The 15,884-nt window shown below is 37.5% G+C and overlaps 1 long non-coding RNA gene across 1 annotated transcript in view; it reads right to left on the bottom strand.

Moving 5' to 3' along the window:
• Positions 1-8,444, bottom strand: part of LOC128943346 (uncharacterized) — a 415,897-nt gene extending 407,453 nt beyond the window's left edge. Inside the window, exon 1 of the long non-coding RNA XR_008483692.1 lies at positions 8,363-8,444. This is a non-coding gene — a long non-coding RNA (uncharacterized LOC128943346). The remainder of the gene's footprint in view (positions 1-8,362) is intronic.
• Between the last annotated feature and the right edge of the window lie 7,440 nt (positions 8,445-15,884).

The raw sequence follows: 15,884 nt of genomic DNA, 5'->3' as shown, positions 1-15,884 counted from the left end.
TTGGGTTTTTTTGGGATTTTATTTTTTTTTTAATATCTGGAGAAAGTAGAAGCCACAAGTGGTGAAAAATGATAGTTTACTTCAGGTGATTGGGAGATGTTCCAAATTAAGAAGGGAGTATGTCAATGATATTTCTGCAGTATGCAGAAATTTAAGCATTTATCTGGATAGTGGGTGCTAGCCTATGGCTTTGATGCAGCTTCAACTGAGTAGGGGTTATTTCCTGTACGAGGAAAGAGAACCTGAGTTCGCCTCTGCCCCTCCTGCCTCGTTGCTGTGTTTCCATTCAAAAGCACAGGATGGAGAAGCTGGAGAGTTCCTGGAGCACACTGCTGCTCCCACTGCCGGCTGGTAGGTCCCAGCTAGCCCAGCTGGGGCTAATTTAAGAAGTCACAGGTGCAGGAACTAAGTCTACCAGCAGGAACTAAGTTGTTGTTACACTTTTGGGTATAGAACTGCAGCTACAGACTGAGACCTGTCTCAGGTATGAACTTACATCAGGCCTGCTAAGACCGTAAATCTTCAGCAGGGACCTCAGAAATTGGAGAGGAAGAGAAAATTTAGCTCTTCCCTGAGTTTTGGAATATGTGGTACACTGTGTTATTCTGGAGATCCCCTAGTCTACAATGAGATAAAAATTAAGAATATTTGTAAGGAAAAGCAGTGACTTTAGCTGCTACTGGCTTTCTTTCCTGTTGAAAAAAGCAGTTTGTGAAATATCATTAGATAGTTTCTTGTAGCAGCATGATATCTCTTTATTAAAACCCATTGATGTAACTAGGAAGCAAAACTATTGCTAGAGAAAAGCACATATCATCCCAGTTATTATCTTCACAAGGGTGTGTTTCAGAAGGACTTACATTGGGCCAATGAATAATTTGTGGGTTTTCTATTAAAAAAAAATTACTGTCTCATGATATTCAAGTATAACTTTAACTTTTCTTTGGACAAGCATCTAACAATGAAAAAAGAGATAATTAATTTGAATATAAGAGCCTTAGGAAAAAAAAAAAAGATTTTTTTATTAGCAATAACTATGCATACAAGAAACATATCCAAAATGTGGCAAGCCTAGTGGTAGGATCTCATCTATCCCAGAGCTGCCAAAACCCAAAAATGTCTTAATGAAGTATGAGTGTATAATTCAGACAAAAAAATGAAGAAAGTGTTCCCCTTGTGAATAATGAAGCACAGAGACCCCATTAAAGGAGATACTAGAGCTGGAGAATGAAAGCTAGTAAACAACTGCAGATAAAATGGGAAATAAAAAGCAGCCACATACATTTGATTTCTGAAGACTTTTGAAAAGGCAATAGTTGAGAAAAACAAAGTAGAAGAAATCAAAGCAAAGTTTATTTTCTGACATTTCCCTTCCAAGACCAAAAAATACAGATAGGTGAAAAAAGCATTATCTGAGGATGATGTGAACACACTAATTGGCAGGCTGGAGAGTGAGTACTGAAGGGACTTACAAGGTGAAGAACATTCCAAGTGCTGGGAGAAATTACTTGCACATTAATCATTCACCATCTGGGAAAGAATTAGAATGCCTACCCACTCCTCAATGACCACAATTTCTGGGGTTTATTGTGGTTGGAGTATTATTTAAATCAAAAATATGAACAAGTTAAAAATATTTTGTTTCACAACACATTTCATTGCTATCAGTTTTCTACTAACAAGAAGTGCTAAACAGAAGTCCTTTCATACCTGACTTGCTTGTTCTATTTCAAAATTCAGCTAATCAATCAATTTATTTCTATCTGTACACTTTAAGAAACATGTTTGGAATGAAAAAATAGCCTTTTTAAGACTGCCTTTCTCCCATCTCCAATTTTCATTCTAGCTGTTTGTTACAGCACAGCTGTAGTGTGCTACAAGCACGGGGGGATGGGGGGGAAGGGAGGGCTTTGGAAGGGCATCTGGTTCAAGGTTAAGATGAGATAAAGCCATAACTTGCTTTAGACTTATCTATGTCTCATCTTAGCTGTGTGATATGACCCTCTCTTCTTGCTGAGCTGCACTATCTCATGCTGATACTATGTATCAGCTGACAGACATCCTGAGCTTTATTCTTGCCACTGTGATTTCAAAAGATGGCTACAATGAAGCATGGAAAAGTATTTAGCAGACTGAAGGAAATTGGGAAATAAGTTTTATAGTAATGTGTTTCACAACCATTAGTCAGCTAAATCTGCATCTTGTAATAAAATATTTACAATTATTGTCAGTGAAATTAAGGTTCCATTAATTTCCAGTTCATTCTTAACTGTACCTTGCTATTTTCATGTTAATTCAGACTATTTTAAATATACTCAGGTCTTTGAAGTGCCCAATGGAACATTTTCAAAAGTAACTAATTTCAGAAACAACAGGATCATAAGTAAAGTTAGAAATAATCTGCAGCAGAAAACTACTTTAGGGTGTTTATTTTAGGGAGCCAAACACTGTCTTAAGCACAGGAAATGGCTATAAAATGCAGAGCAGGTTTTGAGAAGATTTCAGCTGAATTCTGGAAGTACTAGGCAGTAATATTACCCAAGCCAGCAAATATCAAGAGGCTTTCAAAGGTTTCGGCTTTGGCCCACTTCAGTGCAAAAGCCATGATGTTGATTCTAGAATATTTTTGTCTTCCTGCATTACAGAAGCAGCTAACAGCTCTCTACCATTAAAGACTGGTCAGAGCTTGAAGCTTCAGCTGCAGTGAGTCCAGAGATGCTTACATCTGGTTTTATGCTTCAGTGACCACTGAGTCTCAGTAAAGTAAGTTAATAGCTTGGATTTTGATCCTGTTTTGCTCTTTTGCCATAAAATTAAAAGAAAGAGTTGTCTTCTGTCTTCCACCGAGCATTCTAAAATGTCTTCTTAAAAGAACATGTGTTTATTTATGAGAACAGCTTCAAATAATTTAAATTTTGTGTTCAGAACAAAGGACACTGCATTTACAAGTAAATTCCACTTACTTGTTTCTGCAGCATCCATACCTGACACACTTCATCAGAGATTCTGGTTTATAAATCTTAAATTTGTAGTAGATAACCGTGGGCCCAGAAATACCATAACTGTAAAATATTTGCTTCTGATTTGTTTTATTCAATTTCTATTATTAAGCCTTATTAAAGAACAACTGGACATTCATTACATATGTTATGCAATATGCAAAATGTATAGGCTTGGTTACTCCACTATGTTTTTGGTAGCAAAAATAAAATTTCCTAAAACAAGACTGAAAATCATTTATGGACTATCCCTGCTCTGTTTTCCATTCAGCATCTAAATATTCAAGGCAAAACAAAGCTTAACTCCACATGTTATGAAAACTACCATTTAAAATTTATTTATGTTTAAAATTACCTACAAAACTTTTCTTCTAAACCTCAGTTGAGGTATCAGTTTTTTAAATATATTCATCACATTTACCAGAATCCTATCATCTCTCCTCTTCCTATTTAATTAAGAATTATTTTGTCTGCCACAGGAGAATCAGAAGAGCTTTCTTTTGAGTTATTCAGAGAGTGGTAAAATAACACATGCAGATACAGCAGCTGACAACATAAGCAGGGTCAGTATTAGGACAAACTGGCCAAAAAGAGCAGCTTTTGGCATAATTTTAATCAGTCCTTGGGTACATGAAATGTCATGGAGTTTCATATGAAATGAAATTATCCCTTTCTCTTAGCTTATTTTTGTTCCAACTAATCCTCTAACTCTTTATTAAACATTATCTTTACCATCTGCTCTGGGTGAATGTTCAACACCTTGCAGAAGAACTCTGGGCTGATTGGTTTTTATGAGCAACATGATCTGAGTTTTATGCACATACTTAGGATTATGTCAAGGACAAAGAGGATGAATAATCCATTAACTATAATAAGCAGGAACCCATATCAGTGAAGCTCAAACATGTGTTATGTTTCAAAAGGAAAAGATGAATTAGAGATATGTGGATCATAAAATACACACAACCCAAGACCCTCTCTCCACCAGAACGTAATTTCCATACATACATACTCCACTAAACAGCATTCCTGAAAGTGATATTTCATTCTTGTCAAATCAGACTTTATAGTGCTGAAATGGAATTTCCAGGCTGACAACATGCAAAGAAATAGCTCTGCCGAACTGGGCATTTCCTCTAAAGTGGAACAGATGGCAGCAAAATATCTGCCCCGTGCACAGGTCTTTCAACCACATCTACATGGTCAATAATAGAACTTCACTCTATTTTCATACTTTCAGTGAGCCTCTAAAATAAATCATCAAGGAAATGCTGCTGTTTAAAGTCACAATTTAGAAATTTACACTTAAAAAGTAATTGTCAAAAGTTAGTCAAATGTTGCTATCAAATAGATCCAGTTATTGCTTCCACTCTTTGATTACCACAAACACTAAAAATAACATTACCAGTATTAATTATGATATTGAGGGTAATGTGTATCAGCCCACCAAGACTGCATTTGCCACAAAACACATAATTGTAAGAATTTGGTTCCTTGCTTGCAATAGTTCATGTAATTACTCACCTTTTTCACCTTTCTACATCTTCTGCAATAATTGTCTTCCTCTGGCTAACCTTTCAGACCAAAGTATTTATTTTTTCTTCCACTATAAAGGATTATGATCCCAAAATGAACAACAGTTATGATGGTATTTGATAACAGTATATTATCAACAGAAAATATCTGGACAGTAAGTCTTTACTCACCTCCATTGATGCAGAAGGTTTGCGCCTTATATCCTTGCAGCATGCTCTAAGGCCTAATGACTGACTACTGTTCTAAACAATTTCAGTAACTTGTTGATAATTACTTGACTCACAGTGACCAGTGTTCTTCACTGCTGTATCATTCCATACATGAAGGGAAGGATCAAGGTTCTCCACTGGTATAAGGGTTATGAATTCTGTTGATTTCAATAGAACTGTGTTGATTTGAATCAATGGTGTGATCTATACACTTTTAGAATCAGTGAAACAGTAAGGACTCTGAGGGAGATAGTCATTACTAGCTACTGGCTATGCTGCTAAAGACTATGAGAATTGTCCAGCTGAGAGCTTTGGCAACAGAAGGCTGTATTAATCCCAAAATTCAAACTTCAGTACTGCATATGCTTTGGCTGACCAGGGACCTTGACTTCTTTACCTGTTCCTGTAGTACACACTAGGGGCAAAACAGGCTTAGAAGCAAATCACAGAAACCATGCTCCATGAACCATGCTCCAGACCACTGCCCTCATAGCTCACTGGATTAAAGGGAGATCAGATTAGACCCAAGATCATTTACTGTATGGAGACCTGGTCAAGTTGCTTACCCTAATCTAAATCTCAAGTGTGCTAAGCAACAGATGAGAAGCTACACAATAATTGCCTAGCTCAGGTACTTGGTACACAAACTTTCCTATACTTCCAGACTAGTGACCAGTTTAGAAACAAAACCTAGTAATAAATAAAAAGTAGTACAGCTGAAAGAGCCCAAAATAGCATTACACTAAGTCACAAACAATAACCCAGTATCTTCCTCTCCAATTCCTCCAGGCATGGGCAGCATTCAGTGATAGTCATAGGTGGGCAAGGAAGGATCCAGTATGTTTATGTCATAGAATTTCCCATGTAAATAATTAGCTGCTTAACACACACCCAAGAGTTCTTCCTAGACTAAGTCTTTGTGAATCTCTCAGTTCAGAATACAAACTTCATTACTAAATGAAAGAATAAACATACATGATATTCAGAGTAAATCTCATCTAAGATAGGATTTTATTATTCTTACATAGACAGAAAAATGGGTACACTCAAGTGTAGTCAGAGGTCTGGGCCACTCAGCAGAAGACATCCCTATCAGCTCCCATCCAAAACATGGAATTTCAGAGACTCTTCAAAAGTACAGAAGGGAGTTACTTTTTTACTATTAATGCTTCCATTAAACTTCTTTTTATGAAAGTAAAGTTACTTTCCAGTGCAAATTTTGAACCCAATGGGAATTTTAAAACAAAAGATAAATGTAGTGTTCATTCTTATCTAGAAAGTTTCTCCCCTCCCTAAATCTTATTACATACAAACATGCATGATTTAGATGAGGTAGGACAGTGAGACATGAAGAAGAATCTTCTCTAAAATAACACCTTTGAAATTATAAAAAGAGGAAAGCAAAAGAGTTATGTAAAGTGTTAAAGGGTAATAAAGATTTTATATCTATCTTAACTGTTAGCATGAGTAATACAGAAAATGGATTTGTTTTAGGTTACCAGCTTTTATCCAGATTATCCAGACTATCAGCATCTGGTTTAAGTCCCCAGTGTAACCATCTGTAGTAATGTCACATGAAGGATTAGCCTTATCTGACATTTGTAATGAATATATGGATGGAAGAAGAGGAAGGAGTGTGACATAGAGTACAATTGTTAAACCTTAAAATCAGGTGAAACCACATCTCTATTTGCTGATTCTAACCATGGGGTTTTTTACTTTTCAAATGTTAGCATATGTATTGAAAGACAACACATCCTCATTGATTTTTTAAAGAAAAGCAGGCAAACTGAGAAAAAAAATATATTTGACCTTTTAAACATAATTAGAACATTAAATAAAAATAAAGCCTACTTCACCATGTTCAGCTATGGCAGATGGGTATGATCACAAAAACATCAAAGGTAGGCTTATCCTAATCCTGTAAAGTGGTAAGTGCCTCCTGAAAGGTCCTGACTGCCTTCTAATCCGACTGAGGATAGGCTGCAAGTGCAATGAGAGGTAATGGGAGCAAGTAACAGAGGTAATAGTGAGCTTTCCTGGCCACATGAGGAACAGACTGTATTAAAAAGATCTGATATGTTAGGAAATCACCTGATTTATCTAAACACAGAAATCAGAAAGTAGGAGGATGTGTGTTTATTCTCTGCTCTCTGTAAGTTAGTCCCACATCATGCAGCCTGGATTCAGAAAACCTGGCTTCTCTTCCAGGCTTTGTTATTTGCATAAAATTGCACAGTGTCCCAGGTCAATATATTTAACCCCTTAGCATCAGTGTCTTCTTTCCATAAATGGTGAAACTGAACTGACCTCTTCTGAAGTGATCATGAAGTTGGGCAAAATTGGCCATATATAAGAATCTATGACCATGATTAGTTTTGCTGCATCAGAATGTATGATGAAAAAGCTGGGGTTTAAAGCAAAAAGAAAAACTCAAATCCTACAAAATGTTTTGATTTGAGGATTTCCCCTTTAGGTGCAATCAAATATTTAGGATAGGGAAAAGGAGAATAAAGGATTCTATCAACCTAAGGCAGGTACCACTACCTTTGGAAGAACAGCTGAATTGGAATGACTGCTGATCAGGTTAAGTTCAACAGGAGTATTTTTATTTAAAAATGGCCAGGTGAAAGGTCTCTGAAGATGGGCTCTGTGTTTTGAGACTGGGTGATATGAGAACACAGCCCTGCAGTGGAGTGTAGCAGCTAAACAAACAAGGTATATTGTGACAATGCCAACCACTCCTGCCCAGTTTAAAACAAGCTTGCTAAGTCACACTGCAAATGTACCTTGTGCAAAGTCACAGATGTTATCTAGTGCAGCCTGAGAACTAAGCCTCAGCCAGTTTTATCTCATCACAGTGAAACTCTAGAATGTTCCCATTGGTCATACAAGACATGGATATCTTATTTCCTTTAGTGAAACAGACACAATTAATAGCTGATATTAAAAAAAGGCTTCTTCATATGTGTATTATTATTAGATGTCACACGTCCATGAAGCTCAAGCTTAGAGTTTTTTTCAAGTATCCACATACCTGTTACCAGGCAGAGTGTCAAATGCCTACATTTTATAAATTTGCATGAGACATTTTTATAGCACACGCTGTATTGGCACCATTGCCCAATACTGCATGCAATTACTTTGTTGTTGCTGTTGTTGCTGAGGGCCAAGCTCTAACAAATTAAATTTAGAGAAGGGAAATAGGCTTATATGCAAATGGAATTAAATGCTGACACAAGGATAAAACAGCCCTGGATTTAGGCAGGGCTCTCCCCCCGACTTTTTAACCAATCATTAGATTTAAATTGAACAGACAGATTCATCTTTGATTTAACTCCACTGTAATCAATGGAACTGCAGCAGGGATGAACCCGAAGCAATATGGTTTTGACAGGTTTTATGCAGTGGCTATCCAGAATGAAGTAGATGAAACAGATATTTAATTTTTTTTTGCTTATAATTGATGAAATTATTTCACCATCCCCAAATCCCTACATCAAGGAAATTAGTTGGTGCATAAAAATGGATAAAGTAGGCTGTTGCATGCCAAATACCAACTGCTGACCACAGGCTCTGTACCCAAATACACAAAGCCAAAATATTTATCTGACTTACCTGGGATCCAGTTCAAGCTCCCTAATGGTGTCAGTACAGTTGGATAATTGCATGGTTTCTCCTCAATGTCACTTGAGCTGCATAAAAAGAATGAATACATTGACTATCTCTGTAATATTAGTATCATATATAAATAGTGGCTGAACTTAGAAAATTATGGAATAATGACAGTTATCTGATCATTGCTTTGAATAATGATCATTGCATGGAATAATGATAGTTATCTGATCATTGCATTATACCAAATATGCATTTCAGTAAACTTTTAGAACCCTTGGTTGCATTTTGTACCCTTGTTACATTGCTTCCTCCCTTCTCTGACTCCATTGGCACATCTTGTGTTTATCAAAATACTTAATAAATTAATGTAGGACCAAAGGACTGTGACAACAGGCACTGTATATGTAGCTGATGAGAACTAGGGACTATTGCTCATACCAATCTGACAGACTCTGGTTTTTTTGGCACCTTTTTTTTTCATCAACTCCTCTTCATTCTTCTCTCCCTTCCTAGTTTTCCATTGTTTCTTTTCAGCTGACAGCTCATTGCTTATTTATTTATTCATGGTCTCATTTTTTGGTTTTAAGGATTCTTTATTCAATGGTAAGTTCAGAGGTACAACAGTTTGTTATTCCACACTGCCACTTCTCTGTACTAAAGCCACCAAATGATACAGAGAACTTCTGTATGGGTGTGTAGCTTTACCCTTCTTGTGTCACAGTTTCCACTCTTACATTGCTTTTTCCCACAAAAGGTTTTAGCTTCTTTTTCTCTGTATATGCTCATGTAATGCTATATTTGGTAACTGCCAATCTGCCAATGGTTAACCAACTATACATGAAGCATAACAGACTTCATGCTGGCTCCTATGGCATGATCACCACCAGCCAGAGTTTGCAGATTATCTTCTTGAAATATCAGAGTAGGACAGTGCTTTTTACTTAGTGACCACAATAGGTCACTAAGATAAGTGTATTGTCAAAAAGTAAGTCCATGCATCAAACATTCATTAACTTCTGCAGTAGAGATATTCTCAGCTGTTGGAGGATATAGGGATTGGGACTTGGGACTATAGGTATTCTAGGCAAAGACAGAAAAGCAGACCAATTTCAAAAAGCAAAAATATTTCCAATACCAATTTATTGGTATTATCACCACATTATTACCAATTTATTTCCAAAATACCAATTTCAAAGCAAACTCGATTCAGACCTAACAGCCCTAGAGAAACATGTATTTCCTTTGTATATCTTGTCTTAGCTACATAAAAACAAAAGGTATTAATCTAACAAGGCCTAGCATTGAACTTACATTGAGGGGATTACTGACCTTTGTTTACATTTGCTGCTCTGTAGCAAATCATTAGGGACATGGCAAAACAGTGCTTATCAGTACTATTATACTAAATGGAGGTGCTTGAATCAGGTCTAAAGCACATACAAACTGCTCTTCCTTTCCTCAAATATATGTATTTCCTCCCAAAGCACAAAGCAGGTATTTGTGAAAAACGCATTTTGCTCACCACAGATTTTTGAAAGTATAATCAGAATTACTTTGGCAACATGCAGTCCTGTGAAAATATGTACAACAGAGAGAATTACAGTGGCACCATGTATTTTAATGCAAAACTAGTTTTTAAAAAAAAAAAGTTATGAAGATATAAGTCAATTAAAAGTGTGGAAAGCAACTGCTTTTATAATACAGATCCAGCTTTAAAGAGAAGGGAAAGATACTATCTTTACAAGTATGCCACTGTATAACTTATAGGAAAATGAAGATTTTTCATTTCAGCTACTAATAGTTTCCAGAACATAAAGCATAAAAGTCTGAGTACTCCCTTTTTTCAAGTAGTAAAGGTCTCAAGTTTTTACCCTATTCATATTTGTTATCACGTTCCAATCATTTGTATTTCATTGATTTCAAAACAGAGAAAATGGTCCATCAAAATAATGCTTTTTATAGATGTTACAAACTGTATTACAATTCTTCTACATTTTTCACCATGGAAACTACAGTAATTTTCAAGTAATAAAACTTCATGCTTACTTTCTGGAGTTCTAATTCTAAACATTTCATTCTGTTCAGTTATCTGGTGGTACCACACTCAAAAGCATTCATTCTTCTCAAGTGAAAAAAGCAGAGTTAGAGATGGTAACTGATATTTGCATGAATTCAGGAATCTAAGCAAAACTAAGATATTGGATGGTTGTTCATTAAGAAGTCAAGTCAGCATTCAACCATCCCTTAAAATATTTCTAATATTAGTAAGAAAGTCTTCAACTCAAACTTATAAGCATTATTTCTTTCCCTAGTCTTTCAACAGATGAAATTAAAAAGGCATCTTAAGGAAAGACACATGCATCAAATCCAGTATGTGGGAAAAAACTTGCTGGATTACTATCAAACTCATAGAGTAACATTAACTGCTTGCCTTCAAACTTCAGTGGTCCGTTAATTTTTAGCTCTTTCTTCTACTCCAGCTTTGAATTTCTTCTTTTTGCCTGCCAAAATACCTGAATTGATCTGTGGTTGCAAGAATATGATTCTCCATGTGTTTCTTGTGTCTGCAAAGAATCAGTTTCAAAACCAGTTAGAGAACTCGATCTGAAGGGAGGCTGTCCATAAAATCAGTTAATCAATTCATGAATACACTATAGAGTTTTATGTTGAAATAATTAGAAACTTATTTAGTAGTCTTTAAAACGCTCTTGAGTCCTGCGGGCGCCCGGCTGATGCGCGGGGAGGGCTCTCTGTGCCCTGGAGACCCCGCCGGGCTGCGAATGCCAGGGCGGCCGCCCCTGCCCGGCCCCGCCAGCGCCAGAGCCGCTCAGCCACAGCTGGGAACGGCCGGTTAAAGCTCCGCTGGGGAACGGCCGGCTAAAGCTCAGCTGGGGAATGGCCGGCTAAACTGAGCTGGGGAATGGCCGGCTAAACTGAGCTGGGGAATGGCCGGCTAAACTGAGCTGGGGAATGGCCGGCTAAAGCTCAGCTGGGGAACGGCCGGCTAAACTAAACTGGGGAACGGCCAGCTAAAGCTCAGCTTGAGAACAGCCGCCTAAACTGAGCTGGGGAAGAGCTGAGCCGCCTAAACCTCAGCTGGGGAAGAGCCGCCTAAACCTCAGCTGGGGAAGAGCTGAGCCGGCTAAACCACAGCTGCCAACGGTGCACGGCTCTCGCACCGACTGAAAGGCTCTCGTATCTTCTACTAAGAACACTCCCTCTTCATTTTTTCCCAGTGCTAGAAGTTTATGAGTCTTTTATCCAAACTAAATAATGTTCCTAAAGAAAGTTTTATATTCCTTTGGGAAGAAAGTAGTAAAATGAAGAGTTGGATAAGAGCCTCTTACACAAAACAAAGTGAAATATTCAATATATGCAAATGTGTAACCATCATAAATATCTAATGTGGAATTAAAAAATGGGTTCATTTTAAGAAACTTCCCCATTCATGGGAAAGCACCCGCAACAGAGAGAGAAAGAAGAAATGCAAGTAAAAGGAATCAACCGAACACAGAATCTGAGAGAATTTTCAGGGAAAAGCATTTTACCACTTCTAATATGATTGAATATGCATCTTACAAATAAATAGTCCAAAGAGTGGGAGAAAAAATTAGTAACAATTTCAGATCAAATTGAAATGAACCATTGGATGTCACTGAACTGTGAAACAGGAGAATTTGGATTCTTCTTGCAGAGTTTTGTCTGACTTGTTATGAAATTTCATTTGCTATCCCATTTTCCTCAGCATTGTCCATTCCCTTTCTCAGCTCTGGTGATTTACAGAAGTTATGGACCAGTTCTCACAGTGGACACATCTATGCTAAAATCAGAAGATTGATGGTGGGGCGTGAATGAAAACATTCCCAGACTAGCTTTACTCTTTACTCTCACTGCCCTGCTCAACAGACTTTAATTGTCCAGTAAGTATCCATTATGTCTTTCAGATCTGCATCCTGTGCTGTAGTCCATGTTTCCTGTCAAAGTTCCTTGATAAAGCTTCTTTCAGCTATGCCTATCAGTCCTTCCCTCCCACCACTTACATACAGTGCACAATAGTGATTTTGAATAGGTGACACCTGGATCTCAATGAGCTCTCTTAAGCACTACTTTATAATACATAAAACTAGGTTCTCTGAAATACAAGCAACTTCCTTGCACTGATGATGTGTTGCTGGACTAGCCCTGCTTTTCACCCGGAATGCTTCTAACAAGCATTTCCTGCAAGTCTGAGCAATTCATGCCCCTGTGCCTGGAGTGTGGATCCCTGCAGTTGGTGCACTGAGCAGTCCCAGCCGGTGCAAGCTCCCTGCACCAGGCCCTGCAGGCAGACAGCCTGGAAATGCACCAGGGAGCAGATGCATCACCTGCTCCTGCAAGCACTGCAACAGCCACTGCACGGGTGCTTGCCTGATGCCAACTGTATGATGCGTATTTCCTGTGCTGAAGGAAATTGCATCTTTCAGAAATTGCATCAGGCTCTGGATAAAAAAATAAAACAGCTAGGGAGAACATATTTCAGTATGAGTGAGCTAATTATAATTTTGGCTCCTAAAGCTTTTTAACAGCCAACATATAAGGTCCAGCTGGCATGTCCTTCCGCCTGCCTGAAGGAAAAAATCCCAATTTATAGCATAATCAAAAATCATGTTTTTATATTTTTGCGGGTTTTTTAAGTTACTGCCAATACATCAGCCTATGGAAAAGCCTCAGATGGCTTTCCAAGTGATAGAGTGCCAGGAAGAAAAAGTTTCAATGTATACACATTTTACTGCCTTTACACTGGTTTTAAAAGCACACAAGATTGCCTGGCTGGAAGTAAGGGGAAAAGAAGTATCAGGTAAGTAAGGAATTTGTGAATCACATAGCCCTGTGCAAGTAAGGGGCCATTGTTAATTTTCAGATTGTCATAAAGCCAGTGGTGAATTTCAGACAGTTCAAAACCAGTTACAATAGAAGGAAGAGGGGATTGCACAATCTGCTGAAATGAAATCCAGCCCACAGAAACAAAATCTTGCAAGAACCCAGCACTGAAGTGTGCTGTGAGAATAAAAAATGTATGAGCAAGTGTACAGGTATAGTCTTTTAAAGACCAATGTTATTTGGTATGAAAGCAGAGGGTGCTGCACAGCTCTGAACACAGGTTTGCTAAGTACACCAGGCTCTTACTTCTTTCAGTGAATTGTACTCTGAAAACTTTGTAACTACCACAGATGTACAAGGAAGCAGCTGAATTGTTTTTACTCACTATACCTGTAGTAATAAATCAATCAACATCTCTCAGAAAAATACTATAGGACTACTTGCCCTGAAACAGCATTTTGAGTATGCACCTGCAAAGGCAGATGAATTTTTCTACATCTCATAACTGAAACACTGCACTGCACTGCACATTGCACAGTTTGCAATGATCAAAACAGCATTTATATGTCTATTTTAAAGTGATGTTTCTTTAGCAATATAATTATGATTTTGATTACTTATGCATCAACGTAAACTAAATTAAACACATTCTAGGTTGTATTGAAAAAAATGTAAGTGACCAAATCTAGAAACTTCATTAAAATGCACAACTCTTATATGATCAACAACATAGATTTCAGCATGACTCTTTTTGTATGTAACAAGTTTGTGTACTAACTGTAAGTGAATTAAAGCCCAGGAATGTGATTTTGGTTAGTAATCTTGCAAACCAAGGATGGGCAACCATATTTACTCTTTAACTGATGGCATCTGTAGCGTATGAAGGCTAAAACGTAACATTTACCCAGGTTCTGAGACTGGAAGTTGAATAGGGTACACCTCCTACATTCTGTGGTGCATTGTGACTTGAATGCAATCTTCTATGCCTTCCTTACTCTTCCACTCTACATTTGTATGCGCAGGTATTCAAATTCCTTCAGTCTAAGTCAATGCTTGTCCAAGCCAGCCTAACAGCAGAATCTAGATGGAAGACTTTAGGTGTCTGAAGAAACAGACAATTTCAGCAATTTTTTTCCAGTTGTAGAAATTCTTTCAGTAGTTAAACAATGTGCAATCTTAAAGCATGCTTTGGATGGAAATGAAGGCAGAATGGAAACTTGCCTCCATACCTTGTCTGTTTCTTCAGCCTTTATAACACCAAGCCCTTCAACTGCTCCTGGTGCCTCTCCTCAGCTTGCATTCTCTCATTACACTGTAAAGGATGTAGTCTGAAGTACCAACATTTTATGACTCCTAGTTCAGTCTGTGACAATTGTCAAGCACCCATCAATCTCCCAGTACTAATAGCTAGTTATTTACTAGCAACTACATCCAGAACCCTGATTTTCTCGCAGGTCCCCTAAGAATTTTCCTGTCTTATCAGTTAAATACAAAATTCCACACATCTTTATACCTTGTCTATCTGGGTATCTTAACTACATGTCCTTTGGAGCATTTGGGTTGTATGAGCTCTTGAGGAGAGGATGCCGGTCTTCAGAGGCTGCAGGGATTGCCAGAACCCATTTCTCAGGCCGGGGCAGGTGAGGCAATGTCCTTGCTTGCAGCAGTGAGCTCACATGATAACTGGTGAAGACAGCACCCATCATCCTGGACTGTGGTGACACCATAATCAGTAGACTGAGGGAGGAGAAACTCATCACTTGTTAGACCACATCTGTAATAGTGTATTTGGGGTTGGGATCTCTATCACTCAAAAGACACAGGTAAACTGGTGTGTTACCAACACAGTCAGGGACAACATATACATATGTATCTCCAGAATATATGTATGCATCCATATATATGTTATTCAGATCAGCAAAAATCCACATTTTCAACTGGCTCAAAACTTGCAAAAGCTGGAATTAGAAATTAAATGAAATGTGGAATCCCTTTCTTGAGGGCAACTTTTTTCAGAAGAGCTGTGTAAAATTTATACATCATAGCTTATACAAACCAACAGTCTACATTCCTGTGAAAAAAGTTTTCAGTATTTTTTCTCATTTTTATATATACATATACAAAGACAGAATACACACACACACACACATATATATATAAAACCAACCATTTCTTGATTCAGTTGGCTATGTGCTCCAAAGGCACCTAGGTGATATACTTGATGTATATTTTCATATCATTCCCTTTTTATTTAGCTGCTACTAGGAATAGGATATTGGGCTAGACAAACCTTTAATGTGATTCAATATGAAAGTTTTTATAAAGATTATTTTCAACTGTTTCAGCAACATTTTAAGTTTACTATTCCAAATATCCACAAAGCATAATTGAAAAAAATCCAAATAGTTTAGAGGGGTTTGGATTAGCTCCTGTTTTCCATAAAGAAAGAATGAGGTTCAAGAGAGTGGAAGACAAGATGAGCCACAAGAGAATCAATCTGCAGCCATGGTCCACAAAAGTCTGAGAACTACCAAATCACTAAGTACTCAAAATTGTGTGCAAAATATGAATAAAATATTGATTTCATTAAAAATGTTAAGGACTACTTAATTCAAAAACATTTTATATGTTTGCATATTTATTTCCAAATTTGCATATCTGT

The sequence above is a fragment of the Melozone crissalis genome, unplaced genomic scaffold (assembly GCF_028551555.1).
Source record: "Melozone crissalis strain CALT ecotype California unplaced genomic scaffold, PUWL_Pcris_2 ptg000045l_1, whole genome shotgun sequence".
In the NCBI taxonomy this organism is placed as follows: Eukaryota; Metazoa; Chordata; class Aves; order Passeriformes; family Passerellidae; genus Melozone; species Melozone crissalis.
The sequence above is the reverse complement of the archived record's forward strand: the minus strand, read 5'-3'. Positions and strand labels throughout refer to the sequence as shown.